This window comes from Pogonomyrmex barbatus, unplaced genomic scaffold (assembly GCF_055798465.1).
Source record: "Pogonomyrmex barbatus isolate J1 unplaced genomic scaffold, ASM5579846v1 scaffold20, whole genome shotgun sequence".
Taxonomy (NCBI): Eukaryota; Metazoa; Arthropoda; class Insecta; order Hymenoptera; family Formicidae; genus Pogonomyrmex; species Pogonomyrmex barbatus.
This window is the reverse complement of record NW_028297117.1, coordinates 2,207,399-2,231,589: the sequence shown is the minus strand read 5'-3', so window position 1 is coordinate 2,231,589 and position 24,191 is coordinate 2,207,399. Positions and strand designations below refer to the sequence as shown.

General features: G+C 28.3%; 1 protein-coding gene across 8 annotated transcripts in view; it reads right to left on the bottom strand.

Moving 5' to 3' along the window:
- Positions 1-1,704: 1,704 nt before the first annotated feature.
- The window catches only part of LOC105432259 (uncharacterized), a 239,088-nt gene continuing 216,601 nt past the window's right edge, over positions 1,705-24,191 (bottom strand). For 7 of the 8 annotated variants that reach the window (XM_089077912.1, XM_089077917.1, XM_089077915.1 and 4 more), the window contains 2 exons: positions 10,147-10,806; positions 1,705-8,535 (listed from right to left, as the gene is read on the bottom strand). The gene's annotated coding sequence lies outside the window, so the exon portion shown is untranslated. Of the gene's footprint in view, positions 9,714-10,146; positions 10,807-24,191 lie in introns of all 8 variants that reach the window. The other variant, XM_089077913.1, reaches the window with a different exon arrangement.

Here is a 24,191-nt window from a genome sequence, read left to right as displayed (position 1 = left end):
TGAATCTATTATCAAATCATTATTAAAAATCTATTAACTCTCATAAAAATCCCTCAAGCTGTTTAATTACAAAAATATTTTTAATTAAATATACTCAATATTAGATATTATTAGAAATATTCAATTTAAATTCCAATTTAAATTTTTATCTTTGTTAATATTGTAGTAACATTTAAAAAAGTAAAATACCTTTTATAACATCATTTAATAAAAAGGAAATAAATTATTTTTGTTAGAAAAAAGTAATTTAACTTTAACAATTGATAGATATTATAAATTAGATATATCTTTCTTCTTTTCGAAGACATCGTAATATTAAAAAGTGAGAGAATTAATTATTTAGCTTACTACATTTTAAGTCTGTTAGAAGTAATGATATGTAGTTAGTGGCAAAAATAGACGCTATTGAATTCGTATATAAATAAGGATTATTAAACACTGAGAGCCAATCCTGAACGATGAAAATGCCAATATTATCGATTTCTATGTTTAAATATATCATGATACATTATTTATATACTTATGTATTTGATAAAATCAAGATAAAACTAGATTATGAATACTATTGGTGATTACGATTTATGCACATGATTATAAAACAAGTTTATTATTTTATATAATAGAATAAAAAATAATCTGTTATTAAAAGAAAATCTTTTTCAGCAAATTTTTTTCTTAATCTTTAATAATTGAATAAATACATTATTTATAAAAAAAAAACACTTTACAAAATTGCCGTAACAATCAATTATTATAGTTATTATTTTTATAACATATAATTGATTGTACCTATTTTTTATTATTTTAGTAATTTTATTTAAAAAATTTTTTTTTCTATATTTTTGTTATATTTATTTTAATGTTTTCTTTAATAATATCATAAAGCAGACATGCACAAATAATTTTTTTATATTTTTTAAATTGATAGAAAAAATAAAAATGTAAAAAATATAGATAGATGTAAATAAATAGAAAAATATATATAGAGAATATATATAAAAAAATATATATAGATGTAAATAAAAAATAACATTTTGAAATAACTTCATTATATTATAAAAAATCGCGAATTTAAAAATATTTGAAGAAAGAATGTTAAATGCACATACTTACTCCAGTTATGCCGCAGTGAAATATGCATCTTCTTCGTAAACCGACGCGTATTTACGTAATCGTAGATATTTCATGCATACGTTCCTTCGATCGTATTGAATTTTACGTAGAATTTCCTACTGTGCTCGTGCTCTGCACCTAAATTCTATCCTACGTGCACATCAATCCTGGAAGTACGTAACAATAGCGAATATCCTTGACATAGAACAAAGAGCTTTTTGAGGGAAATGATTAATTTTATTCTATATAGGTTTTTCTAATATCAATTTTTTGCAATTTTTTATTAAATTTATAACATAAAATACTTGATTACTTTTTTCATTTATAAACATGCAAGATATAATTCAGATTTATGGAAAGATAATTAAACATTTATATGTAAAATAATAACAATTCATCTTTAGAATTTTCTTTAATAAAAAATATACGTAAGAATTTTATGCAGCAATAATTATTAAGACAATAATAATGCAAACTTTAATTTATTTTGAAAAACAAACATTAATTTACTTTGCAAATCATTGGATAAATTCAAATTTAATATTTTATTATCTTTTTGGTAATGAGGTAGAGTATTCTTTAACGCATGCATGTGCTTCCAAATTGTTTATTTAATAACTGACAATTGCTTCACATATACAGCTTTAAAGTGAGCGCATCCCGTTTAGGTACGATTAATTCTCGATTCGTAATTTACAGCAGTGATGTAAGTGCGAGGGGACCTTATCATATCACTTAAGACTTAACTTATCGAAGTATGGTTTTATATATAAACAGCTATACAACTTATGACTAATTAATATTGTTTCTTTACATAATTGGTCCGAGCAACATGCTAGGTTTGTAACGCTTCATTTATATTCGATGTTTATTATTATTTACATACGAATCCAATTAAAAACAAATGTTGATCTCAAATTATTTTTGTCGTGTAGAATATTTCATATATCTGATCTACTTTTGGTTTAACGTGTAAACAGTTAACTATACCAAAGTTAAATACAATATAATTTGTTATTTCAATGCATATTGATATAATTAATAATTTCTCTTTAGTCTCAACATGAATATTCCATACAATAACAGTTAATAACAAGTGATAAAATATCATTTACATAAATAATAAGTCAATATCGATTCAAAATACTACTTCTTATTATTTAATTCTAAAAAGTACAATAGATACTTCCGTTTCTAGTACAAATTTAAGTAATAAAAGAATTTTGATTAAATAATTATAATTAATTTTAATGATCATAAGCTATAATTTTAAACACCTGCAATACTTCCAAGATTTTAATTTTTTAAAAGTTTTAAAACGAAGAAAATATTTTCTAACACATAAGTAATACTGCAAATTGGTTTTATCGCTCGATTACGTATATCTCAAATAGCTTGAATTTGAAGCGAGTTCTAGAGAGAACATTGACCATCAATGATCGTGTTGTAAAGCCACGAAGATGCGTACATAGAGTATACGAGAGAAGTACAAATTCCCTGGACTCGACGGCAGATCTTCATCTCGACCCCGTTTTAATAATTGTCATAAAGTTTCCGAGACGTGAACGTAGTCTCTATTATTACATAGAATATCCTGTTTACGAGAATCGCGCGCTCCGGATGTTGTACAACTCTCGTTGATACGCTCGATGCATCCATTCGCAATAACGGGCTTCACATGACGCTTGCACATACGTACGAAAACTTCGCCGACGTTGATTTCTGTGCCAACATAATTGAAGACTTAAAATTTTAGTGTCGCGCGATAAACCGAGCAGAAATTGCATTTTGCAAATTCACTCGTCCGGCCTGCAAAAGTGTGTCACACATATGTCGACACATTTATTTTACGAGAACAGATTGCAGAGTTATTAAGTTACAAAAATAGTCTGCTCAAGATTTTAAATAATAGAAAATTATAATTCAATTCAATTTAATAATTATTATTATGAAAATTAGAATAACCATTTATAATAGAACTTGTATGATTAAACTAAAAATAATATTAACAGTTTTAATAATAATAATAATCAATACAAAATTTAATTTTAACGTTAGTTAACTCAATAACCTTATTTTAACGTTTTAAAAAGTTAATAAGTGCTTAATAAAATTTTCAATATATTTTTTCAGATTTAGTAGACATAAAATCTATATTTAATCGCTTTGTTAACCGCTTAATATTTTATTCATTTAATATTCCCTTCATTCTTTGAAAAAGTTAGAAACTATATTTTTTGCGCTTTCTTGTTTATCTCATACAGCTTTGTACGTTTCTAATAAACGTGGTACAATTCAATCTGCTTTTCAATTTAGCGTTTCGAATTGGCGCTGACGAAAACTTGATTCTACAACTAAAATTTGCCTCGCGAAAGGTATTTGAGAAATGCGATTGGTACGATCGCGTACGGAGCCATGAGAAGAATGTGCAATTGCAACTAGTCAAAAAGTGACCCAAATCGGCCAGCTCGATGCGTTGGCGCGAGTTCGACGATCGTCGGACCGCGCCGTTTAAACTTCGTCAGCCGGTCAGATTTTTTTTACATGCTATACAGAAGTAGAGCATGCGGGGTAAAAACCGAGCATGTAACCACCGGAACTGCAGGATTTATCACGAACGCGACTGCGCGCACACGCGTAGTCTGCTCTTGAGAGCTGTGCAAACTTAGAATTTTCGCGATTGAGCTGTCCGCTCAGCTTTGAAATTTTCCTACAATTTCTATAAAGGTATTTTATCCTTTATATTATCCGTCATTTTTCCTTTTCTTTTAATGAATTTTGCAAAATTTTGAATAGTTGACATTTATGTCACAGCTGTCACACTTCCACAGTTAGAGCATTTCATAGAGCAATTTCTATCGCCGCTAAATGTTGCATAGCACAAATCGTAGTGACGTCCGAAAACTCGAAATTTCTCTCAAATAAGATATTGAAATTTAATATTAATAATTAATATTAATAATTTTTTTCCATGTCTTCAATATTAATATGTAATGCAATATATTTACGAATAATATCTGTTATGATTTCGTCATCATCATTTAATTCATTAATTATCCAATTCATTTTCAACTGGCCACATAAAAAAATTAATCAATTTTCATCATCACTGACAAATAATTAATTGACAACTTAAAATCAAATTATACTAATTATAATTCAAATTTAATTATATTGATAACTAACGCGAAATGATTAAAAAAATGAGTTCTTGAGAGAAATCTTATAATAAAAGTTTGTTAATAAAAATATATATGGATCCAAGCAAGTGCGATCGTTCCGAGTTTTGAAATGTGTATTAATATTGTTTAAACTTTGTATGCTAGTTCAATAAACTTTTTTTATTGCAATTTGCGTAGGAAAATGAACTGACCAAAGAAGATAAAAGAAAAAAGGGAAGAGATCGGCCATTGATCACGAAATTCGTTTTACTGTAAATCGACGAACTGCGAAATAGCTAAAATTTCCTTGATCCAAATTGGCTCGCAAGTTCTGTCTTTTTTTCCCCTCTTAGTCATTTTTCTTTCATCTTTCGAGTTATGTGTTAAGCGGATATTGCAGTATGATGGGTGATCGATTTAAGTACAAAGCAAACTCATCGCCATGCTATTGTAAATGTGAATAAAATCCCATAGCTTCAAACTTTTTAAATTAAAGTATTTCTTATTGATGACAGAAATATTTAATGACTTTCTGTGATGAGAAATAACCTCTAGAGTTTTCTTAAGCTTTAAATTGGATTCTTCTGATTAATAGTTCAAATTTTTGTTGAAACTATTACTGTTGCTTTTAGAATTCGAATGTTAAACACATCAAATTAAATTTATATTATAATCCAGATCAAATATATGTTTCATATTCTTAGTTTAATTTGACGTTAAATAGACATTTTATCCTCATTAATCTAATATATTATAATAATCCTAATGATAATCGTTTTTAATTGTCTGCAACCGACATCATAACAGATAATTCTCCTTTTAATATTTTTCAATTAATTAACTTTTAATTAACATATCACAGACAGACAAACAAAGCGAAATTAGGAATAATTTTCATATATCTTTTATCTATCATAAAATGTAAACCTTTTGGTGAGATTTGTATACTGTAACTATAAATATCTTTTTTGACATAAAAAAAAGACTTTCCAGAGAAGTTTTCCTCATCTTTGATCTCTTTGTCATTTGTAACATAGATATCACATGCACTCAAAAAAAGGATATTCATTTTATATATATAGTTGTCATACAACAATGTTAGGCACGATTGGTACATTCAGCTGATATCATGGCAGTGTGTGAAACGGTTGATAAGGATGATATAGGATTCAGAGCGTTACCGATGATAAGAGAGGATCGGCTGCAACTCGTATCAGGATTCCTCGTCACGAAACGATTAATCCTTACAACGATGCCCTATAAGGTAATCCTATCGACTAATTAGATCTTAGGAAATCTGACAAGATTGGCATTATATTCAGCTAACGACTTGTCTATGATTTATGAAGTTATTTACATGATATATGTATTTAAGCGCTTTTTCAATTAAAAATATAGAACGTATGAAAGACAAAGATATGATGAATAATATCTCAGCGAGAAATAAATATCGAATCGATGGCAATTTGATAGTTTATTTTTCGCTAGGATTGTTTGTTATAAAATTATAGAGAATTATAGAGAATTCATTTAATACACTTTTATCACATTGAAAGATTAGATATTATTGAGATGAAGATCTCAAAACTTAAGTTTGAATATTATATTGTTATAAATCTTTCAAATTTTACTATATATTTTAGAAAATGTTATAAAATATTATCATATTTTATAAGAGTTATAATTATGTTATAATTATTAGTTTTATCGTTTTCTTTTCTTAAAATAACAATTATAAAGATAAAAAAATTCTTTTGTATGATGCAAATAATTTTTTTTCAAGAATTTATATGTTGTGATTTTATAAGTTTAATATCTTTAACTCTACGTCGTATTTCTAACATATTATATCTTCAAATTTCGGCAGAATTTAATTAATAAAATTTAATTAACAACCATTATTAATGTCAATTTAATTAATTATACGATATTTTAACGTCGTGTTGGAATAATGTCTAATGTGGCAGTAACAAGTCCGACAGAAATTCTTTCCGTGCGGTAATTTTAAAATCGGTAAAGAGTTATATTTGAAACGTCATTATACGTCGATATTTATTCTTGGCAGACATGTCTAATTAATCTAATATCCAGTGAGTTCTGAAATTAATAGTAAGAGAAGTACCGATCGTGCCTAATAATATTCGCGGATATATTTGTATTAAAAATCTTCGTTCCTTGCACGTTGCTCGTAACCTTTCCTTACGTATCAGATTTACGAATTACATAGCTTGGAGATGGCTATATTTTTACCACTTCGTAAATCTTTAATCTTCGGTCTTGTTAGTATATCTATCTACCGCCTCAGCAAAATATTAATAAGATAACAAGAAGGAACGCCATATTTACATATAAAAATATATCTTATCGTGATCGATCGATAGATCTGTGTATAATATACATGTACATATTATACGAATATAGATAAAACTTCTCTTAACGTACATCGCAATTCGTTTGATACGTTTCCACACATCACAATTTTCTTGGTAATCTGATGTAATTTCGGTAATGTATTTAATATTATAGAAGTGGAATGGTCCAATTTGGAGGATATCCAATATTATTCGCGCCTGGATTTTCCAAACGTTCGCAGAAATTAAGCAATTTTCTTAAGAGACGATATCTTATTATTTCACGATATCGTTTTTATCGAGATATTTAAAGGCAAATAATTTTATTGCTTTCTCATATAACGTAAAATTAATTATTACACGAAATAATAAAAGCATTTCTATAATAGTTATAAAAATATAAAAAACGCGAAATCCTAAACTATTAAAATAATCGATTGTTTATGTGATTATTATAAATAAAATAATTCTATAAATGTATTACAAAGGTATTGAAATAATCAATAATTAATTAATTAATTAATTTAAGAATTAATTAGTTCGCGTTTTCTATTGTATGTGTTAAGTTTTTAAAGATTTAAAATCATTTAAATCTCTCTTTAAATCTCTTAATTTCGATAACAACTTTCAAAAAAAGTAATTGTTATAGATTTATTTTCATCAGCTGGCATTATATAAAACAAGTCGATTATTTACTTACATCTCCATAATCTTCGGACGCTCAGTAGTTCTTATTAAATAAAATGCGCTTCACAAAGAAGAATGGATTCTGAATGCAATTAAATATTCCGCGAATATACAAGAGACTACACGCCAGTCTATTTGTGCAGAAAATTGCACGACTTTCCGTTAACTAGGTCGAGCGTTCGGTTGCTCTTAGCAAACAAGCTGCAAATCCTTGTTGGCACTTACGTCAATACGTACCGCGAATATTGGATAGTCTGCTTTGAATAGTAGAGAAATACGCCATTGCCGTAAGGTAACTAACAAGAAGAAAAGAAAAGGAAACAGGTATTTCCTCGACGAAGAAGAAGCATCCTTGGCTATATCCAAATTGGACCCATCCTCTTCCATATTCTGTACATGGTGTCCTGAACGCACTGCATGTAAAAATACTTTTCTTTTCAGAATACTGCAAATACTATGCGAATATGTACCTGTTACGCGATGTATGTATGCTTGCAGAAAATTGGCAAAATATTTGTTTCTGTATTATGTCTTAGTATTCCATAGAATTTTTCGTTTGCGCTATTTATTGTAATTTAATCATCAAAAAGATAAAATTAAATTGTTAAAATAGAAAGAAAAAGCAAGATACATTTTGTTCAACGATCAATTTTTTCATCTAAAAAATTTAGATTTAGAAAATCTTAACGTTAAATGCAGACATATTTTCATTTATCTACATTTGTATTTTCATTAGGTAATGCGCATGTCAATTGGCGGATCTTTTGATTTAACGCATTACTATAATTAAATTTCACTAATTAAAATTATTCACGATGCATAGTAAACAGACATGTCGTTGTCACGCTTATTGCCAAACTGATGAACTAGTTTCGCTCGGTTCGCAATATAGTGGTACTATAGTAACAGCTGTAAATTTTAATACATTAAAAATATGATCAGTCTATTTGTTTAAAGGGGAAATGTTAATATAATTATCTCATAATATCTCGATGTCAAATATATTAAAGTAATATTATAAAGTAATATTTTAACATTTTGATTTGATCAACTGACTTACATCTTTTTATAATATTTTTTACAGATTACCATAATTACTCCAATTATACAGATTAAATTTAGATTTAATTTCATATTTCACGCTATGTACCTTTAGGACACCGTGTACAATCGCATTAGTCCGGACATCTGTTTGGGGTCGTCCTTCGGATTCCACCTATTGCCTGAAAGTTATAACGAGGTTGTTTCTACAAGTTTCGGTCAAGTCATGCAGAATGTTCGTTACTTTTGCGCGTTTCTTAGCGTGTAATTCGTTTGGCTCCCCTTTCATATTCTTTTCTATCCTCTTTTGCTTCGCTCTGACGCGGTGTAATGCAGCGAATAGCGCACAAATAATTCATGGTGGTATTTTGAGTACAAAAGCACTTCTAAGCCGGGAGTTTCACGGAATGAAATTGCAAGATGGAATAATAAAGAGGAAGATAGAGGTAGGAAGAAGGAAAAAATAAAGAGCACAAAGAGATATTTCTTTGTTATTTTGCATTCATAATTATCTCCTCAATTATTGGCGTGTGATAATTAGTCTGGATGTTTTAATAGTCTTTGTCTACTTTCATTATTGAATTGCAATATAAAAAATTTTATATTTTTCAAGAAATATTCACGTGTAATATATCAGTCAAAAAAGTAGAAATATTATTAATTAGAATTAATTATTTAAATAAGCATTTAATTATTTCTTGTTCAGGAAAAAATTAGATACCCTGAGAAAGATAAATTTAAAAAATTCATCTTTAGAAATATAAAAGAATTTGCATATTTGCATATCTTTGCTCATTTGCCTTTAAGATTTTTGTCTTTAATTAAAATAAGAATGTAAATTTCATATAATATAAATTTACTTTTCTATAAAAAAGAAAATGTGACAAATTGAAACATTTTAATTAAATATTCTTTTAACTCGTTCTAAAACTTATTGTGTTTTAAAATAAGAAACTTTCATTGTGTTATTAAAAATATTTGAAACAATTAAAGGAATATATTCCAATTCTTTACAAATTTTTATAAACACATGATAAAATAATAAATTTAATAAAGTAAGATAGATTTACAGGAATTTTTATATTTACTGTTCGTAACGTGTATAAATTTTTATGCCCATTAAAAAATATTTAAATTTTTTTGTTTGTTTCTTGAAAATTAAACGGCAAATGAAACACGATAACTTGGTTTAAAGCAAATTGAAATAATTTATTATTTGTCGTTAATTATTTTTTACGTCATATTTTACTGTGTTTTCCCCTTCCTAGGACTTCTCTCCGCAATGGCAAAATGTACCAAGTTTTTTTTCATGATATTTGTTGATACTCAGCACTGCTCTACTTGTCAAGCTTTTTCTTTTCTGAAATAATACTTACAGTAAAAACTGTGATATATATAGTGAAAACTTTTAGTGAATATTCTTTCAAAGAAAAAGATATTTTACAATCAAACTAAATATATGTAAGGTATTTTAAATTATTTGTCGTAAATCATATTACTTTAAATTCACAAACTAAAAAAACATGAATTTTGATATATTATACATATTATTTTGTATGCGTGCGTGTGCGCGCGCGCGCGTGTATGGTGTGTGCATTATGATGTATTATTATGTAGTGAAAATATTTGAAAATTTCATATTGTGTAAGAGATATTATACATTATACATAATTTATTAAAAGCAATATTGTACTTCATAATAATCGAACTTACAACAACCCATAAAGTATCATTAATACATTTTTAATAATGGTGCATTTATTTCGCATTTAAAATATTATAATAAAATTTACCTCAATGGTATGACGTCATAGCTTCCGCGGAAATAAAAATTTGCTTCGAAAGAAGATGCTCCTCTTCTGGTAGATAAAGTTCTGCAGGAACTTATACTGTACAACTTGTCATTGGCTCCACCATCACAGAATCTGTCTTGTCTTATCGACAAGCGGATATTCTTCACCATCAGGCAGCGATGAGCAAAAGACGAAGTCTTCGCGAAAAGTTTTTCTCGATTTATCTCAATGAAAGTAAATTAATAATCTGTACACTAGTGGCCCACTTTAGTAAATTTTTATCTCGATGAAGAATCTTCTATTCACCAACTTTTCGAACTCCTTGAGAGCGTCTTGCTTTGATTTTTATTCATTTTTTTCAATTTATGCCGAAATTGTCACACGAGTTTTCAATTTTCAAGCTTTTCGAAATGACGTACGTACACGGAAATGTGTGTCATGCATCACTAATGTTGCGACGCAAAACTTCATTAATTATTGTTCAATATTATCAAAAAAAAGAATCACGCAATACACACTGACTCGTCACTAATCAAGATGATGATACGTAATCTCAGTGAAACGAGTTGCATCCTCGCATTTGTACACCTGTCTGTCGATGTCTACTGCAACCCATGCTCTGTGAATTCGGATTGAGAATCCAGAAGTTATTAAAGTAATCTGCAACAAAGAGATACATATATATTTATTATGTTGATAAGTCGAGATATGTCAGAATTGAACAAATTAACAAATAATATTTATATTATTTATTAATCTGTTGTCTAATAATTATATATTTAATAAATATATATTATTCTTTTTGAGGTAAATCTAATAAAAGCTAAAGTTTTAAAATTTAATTATATTATTTATAACAATATAATTATTACAATGTGATTAAATATGTACAACATAGTGCTCGTATTCCTTTTTATATTTGTATTCCTTTTTATATTCTTTGACCAAAGTCAATGTTTCTTGAATAAATGAATAACATAATTGAAAAAATTTATACAGTAACATATTCTACATATAACCTCCTAACTTGCCTAACTTTTGTAAATTACACTAAAAAAATTGCAAAGAGATTGTAAGTATAAATATGAATATTACAATTCACTTATATTTTCATGGAATAACGTAAATGTTATAATGTTACTGAATTTTTAAAAACATGTTATCTTCGTCAGTTTCGTAACAAATTCTTTAATATTTACAAATTTGTAATTCTTTAATATTTGCAAATTTATTTCAGCAGGATTTAACGCGAGACCGTTCCCCAACTTCCTAAATGTTCAATATTGTTTTAATAAATGAGATCTACGTTAAAATTCTCAAAATACAAAATTAATAATGAGATATAGAATTATTATAAAATTATTATAAAATTTCATTATTTTTATACAGTTTAGATTTAATTTCCATAAAAAAAGGTCAATTTCAATAATTTATAGTACAAGAATTATTGTGAATACTATGACATTTACGTTAGGAAAATGTTAAAGTCAAAGTTCGATGGAGAATCTATGCATGAAAACAGATATGGTAATACTTAAACGATTTGCATGTAGTTGTTGTAGTTTTCAGAAGAAAAATACCATTTTACATAGTGTATCGTTTACTTCATCTTTGCCTATCTTGCGGTGCAATCATTTGCTTGCACCAGGTAAAAATCGCGTACCCGAGCGAGGAAAAGAAAAAATTCGTATTATCATAGTCTGGCACATTTGACTCACAGAAAAGGTTATTTCCCTTATCCGTATATCTTTGCCGGAGATTCGGTCGCGAAAACCGCTGTTTACACGATCGATGGTAACGCGCGTGCGGGGATGTACGTATTCGTTTTCACGTGGATGCGAATTACGTATTAGGATGGTGAGAGGCGGATGAGTGGCGCTGTATAGTTTAAGTACGTTTCATTTGAATATATTAATTATTCATTTTACATGCTGCGCGGAAGCCGCGTATCGCGTTAATCCTCGCGCGATTACCGAGTATGTCGAGCACAATTTTGCGCCGATCGCGATTCATCGCTTGCATTTATGCACGATGAAATAATTTGCACAGCATCGATGATAAACTGATGTTCCAATTAATGGCTTTAATTAATCCTTAAACCCTTCACGATCATTTAGATCTTCTGAAGAAAAGCTTAATGGTATCCTGTTACATTCATTTGGTATTCATGACTATATACACTTCAAAAATGATTAAAATTAGCGAAATCGATTTAAGATATAAGATATAAGGGCGCAAAATTCCAGCGGATTACATTTTCAACAAACTGTCTGCAACTTACTTACTCTTTAAGATTGTAGATGAAATAAAAACTTCTTTCGTTATTTATTGACGTGTTCTCTATTGCCTCCGCAAGTAAATTTGGGAAATATTTCAAGATTTTTTCAATTTTAAGTATATTTTTTAATGCTCATTTAAACTAATCTCGAAGTTTTATAACAATTATCAAATATTAAATTTTCATTATAAAAATGTACAAATGATATAATTGTAATTAAATACATTGTTTAATATTTAGAAAGATATATACTTTTTTAAAGATATATTAATAAATCCTATTTCTCATAAATTGTTATTTTAATTTGAAATGTTATAAAATGTATCCTTATTATTTTATTATATAGTTTTAATTTTAATCGATGATATTAATTTCCCATTATTCTTTATCTGTTAATTGATGCTTTATAACCTGTCTTTCCTCCTTCCGATAATTTAATACTCTTTTTGTTTCCTTATATAATTAATATGTTTTTAAATCTATAAATTTTAAAATAAAGCTAGATTTCAAATTCCGATTTACGAAAAATCTCATATTATTTCAAAGCAATTTTTCATAATCATTCAGTTTATGAATAAAAGTGTATTATAAAGTTAAATAATATGTAACTCATTAATAAAGATTATCTTAAATATTGCTGCTAAGTATTGTTGATTATACATTTATATATCATCGATACGAATAAATTATGAGATTTAGAGAGATGGATGAAATACATAGCTTTCAAATAAAATTATGCTCTCACTATTAATATTTCACACACAATATGCATTGATATATAATATTGTTGATCAACATTATTAACATTTGTGATTTATGGCATAGTAATCTATCACAATCATTGTATATTAATTTCAATTGATAGTTAATGAATGCACATCGAGAGATACATGCAGAGATACAACCTCTACTATTCTATATTGTAATTATTCGATGATTATGTCTGTAGTGTATCGCTGCAGTAAACAAGTAGGTCATCAATATCAGTATGTCACTGCAAACCAATATGAATCATTTTAAGGCACCGTATTAACAAATTTGTATCTCTCAAAAAAAAATTATATTTTCTTATAATTCTATTTTTAAAACAGTTTTAATATCAATGGTTTCTTCATCTTATTTTTAATTTCGTATCAAATATTTTTTTGTAGTAATAAAAAAGTCTAATACATGCATGTAATGATCAATATGTAAATTACATAACTTTTAATATAAAAATAAAATATATTCCTATAAAAGTAATTACACGAGTTATTGAATCTGTAAACAATACGATAATAGAATTTTATATACTTCGTTATATACACGTTCTTTGATTGGTATAATTTTTTAATTTAAACAAATTCCAAATAATTTTAAATACTTGCTAAAATGAAAAGACATAACGATTAATATAATTTCGTTTCTCGTGCGATTTGAATATCACACTTTAAATTTTAATTAATAATTTGCCTTCATTTAAATATTATTAAATGCGATATTGTGTTACGATGAAGAGTGAGATTTATTTTTTAACACGAGAGAAGGGTAATTCGAGATTGAATGAGTTAATAAGCCCTGCAAGCAATTTCAGCGTTCAGCAATTGTTTGCGGTTCATTGATGCGTCACTCCTGTTATTCCACATCGAAGATCATTTGTAAAATAAGTTACTCATATATTCACGATTTCCGCGAGGGCGGAAATCATTTTTTTGCACATCACTGCATCGCGCTGGTAAAAATAATATTTCCGCAAACAAATATATATATATATACGCATGCACACATACACACACACATATACATACATACATACATACACACACACACATTGTTTTTTCGTGCTAGAGAAAATAATACTGATGGGACAAAAATAAATCTCGATTAGCTGTGCTGTTGGAACGGAAGGAAAAAAAGGTGGCGGTTCCACGCGGAAATACCGATCGCTGCGACAGATAGAGCGAACAGCTCGCGGTCCGCAATGGATAATAGATATTTAAATCTTGCGGTCACAAAAGCCGATGCGTTGTGGCTCGCAGTGCTGTTGAATATCGATATTATTTCGTTCTGCGACAGTGTGAGCGTGAACGGAAATAGGAATGAGATTATTGGTGACAATGTTATATCGGGCACTATACAAATCACAATATTTCCTTTAATGATACACACACACACACACACACACTCTCTCTCTCTCTCTCTCTCTCTCTCTCTCTCTCTCTCTCTCGGAGTAGGTAAACGATATAAAAATTTGCAGAAAAATAACGTCTTTGCATTATACTTTGCAGTAACGTATTTACAACTGCATCTTTGCAGTGACATTATTTACAATTACATCACACAAACACGATTGCTTCTTGCATAAATATACATAAATATACTATAAATGTGAATATACACTGTTCAGAGGCATAAATATTATTGCTGGCCGGAAAAAAGCTCTATTCTATGTTATATATAAAATATAAATTATAAATAGTTATAAAAATTTGCTTTACAGTGAGAGAGAATTTACAATCATATTTTTTTAAATTTCATCAACTAATATAATTTCTTTTAGCATACAAATTATATAATATATAATTTTTGTAAATATAATTATAAAATTATTTAATATTATATATAAATAAAATAATATTTTTAAAAAATTACACTTGAAAGATATATTAATAGTAAAGTAATATTTTTTTAATTAATCTGACAATAAAATATTGAAAAAGATTAAACAAAAAATAAATTAACTAATTTTATAAGATTTTTACTTATCTTAAAAATTAAGTTTGAATCATATATAACGTATATATGATTAGAAGAATTTTGAAAGATCCAGGTCACTTGCATGTAACAAAATATACATATAAGCGCATATGGCTATATACAGCACCGGCCAACATGTTGTTACATATTCTATATCTGCAAAAATTACAGCCATTGCTGCAGGTTATAAATAAACGGGATAATAAATAAACATACAAAATGAATGTAGATGGTTACATTGCAAAATGTGTTGAATATGTCGATCATGGTTTTATTGATATCGTACAAAAAGAGAACGCATATGTATGCTAAAAGAAATTATATTAGTTGATGAAATTTCAAAAAATATGATTGTAAATTCTCTCACTGTAAAGCAAGTTTTTATAACTATTTATAACTGCAAACTTATAAATAATAATAATCTTAATAAGTAAATCTTAAGCTATACATATTTCACAAATTAATATTTTGCAAGTAATTTTTTTATATATTTACATTATATTTATAATTTGTTTATAGAAACTAATAACCATTTTACAAGATACATATATTATATCTTATTTTTGATGAAAAATGGAATGACGATTTTTTTTAAAGTATGAGAAAAAGGTATATATAGAATAAAACATTAAATGCAACAACAATGGTATGGTTTAATATTTATGAATTTGCCATGTATATATATATTTCATATTAATAATAATACATGTTAATAATTATTAATTAATAATATACACATCACAACTAATTCTTAATTTTGATGACATTACAAAACATTAGTTATGCGATTAATATATAAGTAATTAAAATATACTTATATTACATGAGCGTCAGTTGACGATGAATAATGGTTCATACCTCTGTTACTCTATTTTCTTTTATCTAATAATATAAACAACATACATCTATATATAAGAGTAAAGCTTTTTGCTTGTGAAGTGGTACGCGCTTTGCAAAAGCGCTTGACATTTTTTTATCTTATTTCTGATTGACAGATAGTTCAAACGAATGTCGCAAAGGATTTGTCAATGTGAGTACGATAAGCGTATCCAGTATCTGTGTATTTTTGCCTCTTTTCATCCCCTTTTGAGTTTTAGATTTCTTTTTTCATCAAGCGAAACAATAGAACGACATGTCGACATTTTCATGGTATGTAACTGATAAATCTACATTTCAATTGTAATACAGATTAATTCTTAATTTCAAAAGAAAAATATAAAAAAGTAAAAGTATTAATATTACTGAAAATTATGCATTCAACTTTAAAATATTAAAACGTTTTCCTATAATAATCAATTCGATTGTAAAACTATAATATTATTTCTAAAAAAAATTCATTGTATTTGTAAAATAATTCAAATAATTTTATATAACTGAGACTAATTCTTTCTTCTTTTGTGAAAATAATCGTAGTCGGAATTGAAAACCGCATATCAATAAAAATGTGTTCTTTGATATTTATCTGATTAAAAATATAATTTAATTATTTGCAATTTGCACTTATATTTCGATTAGTTCATATCTCTTTTTATCATTGTTCTATATTCATGAATTTTTTTATTATATGAAACATGTCATATTTTTGTCCAAATCATGTCTTTTTTGCGTGTACATACGCTTTTAATGAATCCAATGAACACTTCACAGTTTTATTGATTCTCCCCTTATGGTACTTGGACTATTTGGACTGCGGCCAAGCGTGGCAAAAAGAATTTGCGCGTTTCAATATACAGAAAGCCAACGTGTTTGTTAAACGGATAAATTCGTTTATCCGCGAGTGCCGGTTAATTTGGAACAGGAAACCTCCTGACAAATAACCTCCTAGCCGCTCTTTCTCTCACCCCCTTGCACCAGTAAAATCGGTTAATCACTTCAATAATCAATGAGCCGTAGCCAACAATTAGACAATTATTATTGACAAACGTTGTGCCAGGAGATAAATAGTAGTCTTTATTCAAGAGGCATGAATGCCGCTGAAAGGACGTGATTCAGAACAATAAATCGTTGGAAATTACAGACCGACCAGTAGCTATTTGCAGTATTATGAAATCATCATGGAATTTGAGCGTGGAAAATATATCATGCAATAATGATATAATCATGCGATGCGCGAGTATAATTTAAATCTTGTTTTATGGAAAGTACAGTATGTCGAGTTGGCAATCGTAAGTTGTAATTATTAGTCCGTATCATCTCGCTGTTATTCACCAATTAGCTCATATTATCTTGATATTTTTAGTAATATATAAATAATACATTTTGTCGTAATCATTTTGCGATTATGGAAATACTCGAATATTTAATTTGTAAATGCAGTAAATTTAGAATATACAGTAAAAAATGAATGCAAAGGGAATTCTCATTTAGTTGGTCAAATAAATACTTGAATCGCTTAGGTCAATAGATGCATCAAAGGCAGTTGATTAACATCAGACTCTAACTCACGTTATAAATTACGTCAACAAGGTAGAAATACCAAGTAGAACGCTCGATAATTCGTTTGTTGATGATTACAAACATTCCAAACAAAACTCAATGTGCGTAAACTTTATCACATTTAAGCGCTTTTCAATTTATACTTCGTAGCATGAAATACGAATTCATTACACACATGAGTCGGTACAGAAGAATAGGAAATCAAACTTCAGTCAATGTAAATTTAATTTATTTTGTTTATATTAAAACCTTTTTTCTAGTAATTACAAAAATTTTGACGCCGAATTATTATTATCAATATAAGAAAAGATAATTTATTGCAAAAAGTAAAAAAAATATTAATTCAATTATTAAATAAAGTAGCATCGAACATGACCATTGACTTTTTTATTCATTACACTTTATAAAGAACTCAGAATTCATTTTTGTTCAACAAATTTGCCTATTTAAATGTTTATATTAATAATTTTTGTTTTTATATATATATATATATATATATATATATATATTAAATAATTATATATTTATATTCTATATTATAATTAATTAGATACAATATGTAAATGCATAGCAATTATTATTTTAAGTTATACATTTTTATAAATATTTTTATAATAAAAACTCGGAATAAATCCAAAAATAACGTCTGCCTGCATTTCGTATCTTGATAGCTATTCATTTCATATCAAATTTAATATGAAATTTTTAGTTGGAGATTTTCCTAACTGCATGATTTAACAAGAAAGCAAAAAATTACGTTGTCAGTAATTGTATAGTTTCCGCAGGAATTATCTCCTAAATATTTTTTTTCTGTGTGACATACACATACTGGAGAAGCGTTTTAACCGACAAAAGTATCCAGGTGATAGTTTAAATACAAGTCAGAATAGACACATTGAAGGATTTAATACTAAATCCGCTTTGTGCAGTTTGCCGTGAGTAATTGACATTTGTTTCGTGCTAATTGACAGTTTTCTACCGTACCTTTATTGCAAAAATATAAAGAACAGACTGTAACGACGATATAAACAACGTTTCCTTATTAATCCTTTCATTTTTAACATATTTAGTCATGAGTATACTTATATTAATATTTACAATCTCTTTATAATCTATAATTATAAAATCGACCGAATTTTGTTCAATTTTTGGGCAAAATAAATTTTTCAATTTATCTTACATAAAAATTGCACTTTCTCAAATCGCAAAACATAAATTTTATTCAACTTTTATTTGCATAAAAATTAAATCAATTAAAAATATTCTTTTCAATGCAATATATTCTTTTTCTAAATAACTGATTAATAATATTAATATTCTTGATGTGATCAATTCGTTAATGTTATATTCAAAAAATCATTTAAAAATATTTAACCTAAAGGTTTCATCATTATTCATGTTAATTTCCATATTTCTATTTAAACTATATAAAATATAATATATAAAATATATAAAATTAAGAAATAAAAAAGTCTAAATTTTCTCTTAATACGCAGATTGAATTGAAGTAATCGATAAGACTTATAGAAAATTTCTTTTCAGAAAAATATTGTCTGCACGATTTGGACGCTGGAGACCAACGATAAAAATTTATGAAATTTGCTTGAAAATTGGCTTGTGTCTTTCAAGCAAGATAAGGTGTAATTGGATTAAACCGATGAATCTCGGTTCTTAAGCTGCTTATACTCCTGGTCTTGCTTCTTTCGTACATTGTTTTTTTTATTGTGATAACGATGAAAACTTTATGTCAGATTTAAAATATATAGCTTAATCAGCTCAAAATGTGTTTCATCATATCATTTTTACAAATAAATTTAAAATAAGTAACAATAATTTTTCAAATATTTCATAAATTTAATATCTTAATAAAATATTCAAAATTAAACAAAATAAACATAATTCCATAATCTTCACATTTAATCGAGTATCAAATAAAATGACAAAACTCACAAATGTTAAACATTTATTGGATTTTAAATGATTTTATTAAATTATCTTAATTAGCAACGTGGAATTTATATTTTCTAATGTAATATGTAATAAAAAAAGAATGTTTAATAAAATTCCAACGAGAAATAATAAGCATGCCCAATAAAGAATCGTGTAAATAAATACCAATTTTCTGATTGCAGGAAAAGTAGGAGATATATCTGAAAAATGAGGCTGCCAATATATCGTGCTCGTTCGATGAAAATATTCAGTGCATGTATTTTTTAATTAAATAGTAAGGCCATATGTATGTTTATGTTACGCGTGTGCATGACATACTCAACGAATGGCGTGGCATAACGTCATTTTCAAATTGCGGACGTCATCCACAGAATCTCATGTCATCGGATAATTGCGGACACCTGCCTTGCAATTTTATGGTTCAATTCATTGTGCTTGGATGACGCTATATTTCATGTGGAATAATAAGATAATTTCCAATTCAAAATATGCCTAATACATTTTTAATGTATGTAAAAAATTATCACCAAACAACTATATACATATATTAATATTAATGAAACAATTATGTCACTGATATAAGTAACAATTTGTCTGTTGTTTACAACCTACTTTTTATTTTTATATTATTTTAATTTATATATCTATGTGTGTTTTATTGCTACTTGCTACAATTTGAGAAAATATATTACTAACTAATTATAAAAAAATAAATATCATTCTGTAAGTTTTTTCGTTTTCGTATATATAAATCATGTGACGATATCGCATGTATTTCGAGATACTGATTATTTCTAAGGACTTGATTATCTTAAATAAAATCATAGAAATCACATTGCATATACTATATCGATTACATTGAATACATAAAATCATAGAATTTTATGTTTCTCCGAAAGAGAGAAATTTTCTATCTGCATCGAATTCTAGCCGCGCATTTTCTCCGACGGGAATACAGAGAATGTGCATACGTGACAACAATTTCACGACGACTCGATCTCGACGATGGCATTAACCTCGGTTTGCAGATCGCGTGCGTAACGCGGCACGACGGGAAAGCCACGCGCGGCATCACGTCTCTCGTCATATGCACACACGGCGAATTACACACGACGTCAGACACACTTCGTGATAGTGAAGGATGTCACCGGATTTAATTCGGCGGTTTGTCGGGTGCTCGAGCGATCGAAACCGTACCGAGAATGACAGAGACAAGGGCGCATCGTGGATTAGCGGTCGGAACCCGGGGGCAAGAGAGAACGTGGTTGCGAGGGGGCGGGAGGGAGGGGAGCGAAAGGGAAGGAGGGAACGCTCCTCTCTCGTTGCCCCCCCCGGGTACAACAACGGTGTTTTGCGATGAGGGATGGACGGATGTGACGTCACGGGAGCTCACGCCGTGATCTATGGCGGCTGATAATGAAAGCGCAGAGGTGAGATACCGCGGTGGAAACTATACCGTATATAAGCTATAGTTTCCGCGGGAGCCGTCGCACAGCAATGCCGCAGCATTCAACCAACCCCTCTTTCGCGTCCACCGCCTCTCCCCCCGCCCACGCCTCGCCGCCGTTTCCTCCCGCGGCTCATCGCGAAATTATATCTTCACAATGGGGGATTCGACGCGGTGACGATAAAAGCTTGAATTATGAATATCGGTTAATTCACGTTACGCATTCGGGAACCGCGATATAGATGATCTGACGCCAGCGTTACTTTATGACGCGGTCGCGCGATCCCACCGCTTCGATGGCAAATGCGTGAAAACTTGCAATTATCGCGGTATGTAATGCCACAAACTCCATTCGTCCTATGATAACCAGGGATTCGTAATACATGGTGTATCGGTGTGTGTGTGTGTGTGTGTGTGTGTGTGTGTGTGTGTGTGTGTGTGTGTGTGTGTGAATGATGGTGTGTGGACGATAATTTATAATAATAGTTATACAAGATTCTGTAACGCAACGTATTATCGCAAAAAGAATTCTAACTAACAAATACTGTAAATGACAATAAAACAGTAAATTTTTTTTGAAACAGTTAGTTGTTGTAAATAGATCTAAAATGGACACGATTTTAATTTGCTTCGCTGTTGATTCTTACATGAAAATAAAATATATTCTAAGTTTTATAAGAAGAAAATAATTTAAGAGATTCCATGTATGCTTAGATAATACATGTATAATAATATAAATATAATTGTAAATTGATTATTATGAATTAATTTTTATATCTAAAATATAACAGCTTATATATGTGAAATAAATTGCACTTTAATAATTTATTAAAAAATAAAATATTAAAATATTAAGCCGTAAATTATTTTTATACTATTTTATAAGTCAATTTTTTCATCAAGAAAATTAATATATTAGAACTTTCGATTATTTCCTTACATATACAGAATAAAATAAAAAGATAATTATATAGAAATAAAAATAATTGTGAGACACTCTATAAATAACGTGGCACGTGTACACTTTAATTTGAATTTTAATTTGGAAATTGACATAAAGGCAAAGTCATCAAATGATAAATGTCAGTTTAATTTATAAATTTTCATATTAATGTACACAATACAAAGTTCATATATGTAAAACAAATGAAAAAACAGAGTTACTCATCAGAATAAATTTTCACACGAACAAACTTCATTTAAGTGAGTCATTATAACTGATCTATTTATTTTTACATCTGGTTTAAGTCTGCTTTTAAAACATTTAGTATTGCGATGACACGCTAATATAAATTAACGACCTACTTCAAAGTAACTTTCCTAATCGGATTTATGTAACTTTTGAAATAAGCCGCTTACACGTTTCCAGCTGTTAGAATTATATGAAGTAGAATACATTTTTTAGAATGAATTTCGCAAAATATTTTATTTAAAAATTAATCAAAATTTTGCAATTATTTAAACTAATAAAATGCTACGTTTGATATTCTAATAATAGTTTTAAAGAACATTATCTGATTTGATATTATTTGATTTTGATAAGCTCTAGTTAGTCACGTTTTAATTAGTATGTCATATAATTAGATATACGATGTAGAAGAAAAAAAACCCACTAACGAAACTCGATGGATATAATAAAATTTCCAATAACTTCCGACAATCCCACCACATAATTTTATTAATGTGCCAATTAAATATATTCTATTCAACATAGAATCGATATAAAGACTTATTAATATTGATTTTTAATTTGTTAGAAAAATTGTATAAAGAGGAAAAACTTTAATCAAAATTTTGATCTTTGTTTAAACTTGTTCAAAGAGGCAAAATGACCAAAATGCAATTATAAAAAAAAATTATAAATTATGTATATCGGTATGCTGTACAAAAAGACAACATTAGCATAAGATATATAGATTTGTATAATTCTCCTTATCACTAATTTTTTATTTTAAAACTTTTTTTTTAAATAAAAAGTTATGTAATGTAAATAGAACAATTATGATTAAGTATTACATTTATATTATTATTGCTTGTACAACATAATTTTTCGAAATAATGTTCGGTCGATTCGCTATCGCATAAAGGATTCAGTATTGCCAGGAAGCCACGGTGGTCCCTTCCTTTTTTTTTTCTTTCTTGTAGAAGGATGTATATTTCGCGTTAACCTAGAAACTCGCTTAGCGCGAGCTTCTTATAAGTCGATGAGCTTTCTGAGAACTCATTTGAAACTCGGATTAGGCGGCTACAAGAAAAAAGAAAACCGAGAGCGTGAGGGTAAGGAAAAATAAAGCAGTTTGCATCGTAGAGCACAGAGAATATGTCCAAAAGAAACAACAGGGCCGATGAACACGACTAGATCGGAAGGGATTGTAACCATCTAACAAAGATTTTCAAGGCGGCATTATCGATTATTGCCTAAAGCCTATTTTATAATATTAATAATTATGAAAACTACTCAACTTGTAGAGGAAATTACCGACGACCGTAATAATGCGTTCGGTAATTTTATTACAAGAGCACGTCGCAGCGACTTTCAACATAGCACTATGTGCTACGCGCTACTTTCAAACGAATTTCGATGCCAATCTCGCTGCGGCGGATTATCGGGAACGATTATTTAACAATCTATAGAACCACTTTCAACCACTTTAAAAGCTTATGAGGTCATTCATACTTTTTCACGCATTATATTCAAGAATTTTAAATGGAAAAGTTAACTTTTCGTATTTTTCATTTCTTTATTGATTGATACAATTTTTATCGTTCCATACTTAACATTTAAATGTGAAAGTAAAAAATTTACTTAGGTCATTTTTGCATAATTTATCGTGCGCACGATATATAAAAAAAAAATATTTGAGATATTTATTTAAAAAATACATCATAAATCTAATATCGATAAACTTATTAAACTGACGTGAGTTAAATTTTATGTATGCACATATGTTATAACAGCTTGCAACCGCGCATCTTACGTAAATTTAATATTTTTTAAAATTGAATTTCACCAAAATCAAAGTAAATGTCTCTCTTCAAAATGGTCAAAGAATCTATTGTTAAGTTCAAAGATTACAACACTTGTTATATGTAACACATAAACTGCTGATTCAATATTTGTATCATACAATAAAATGGTATCACAATATATATAAAATGGTAACTTATTTGATGATATGATATATAGTTAATTGTTTT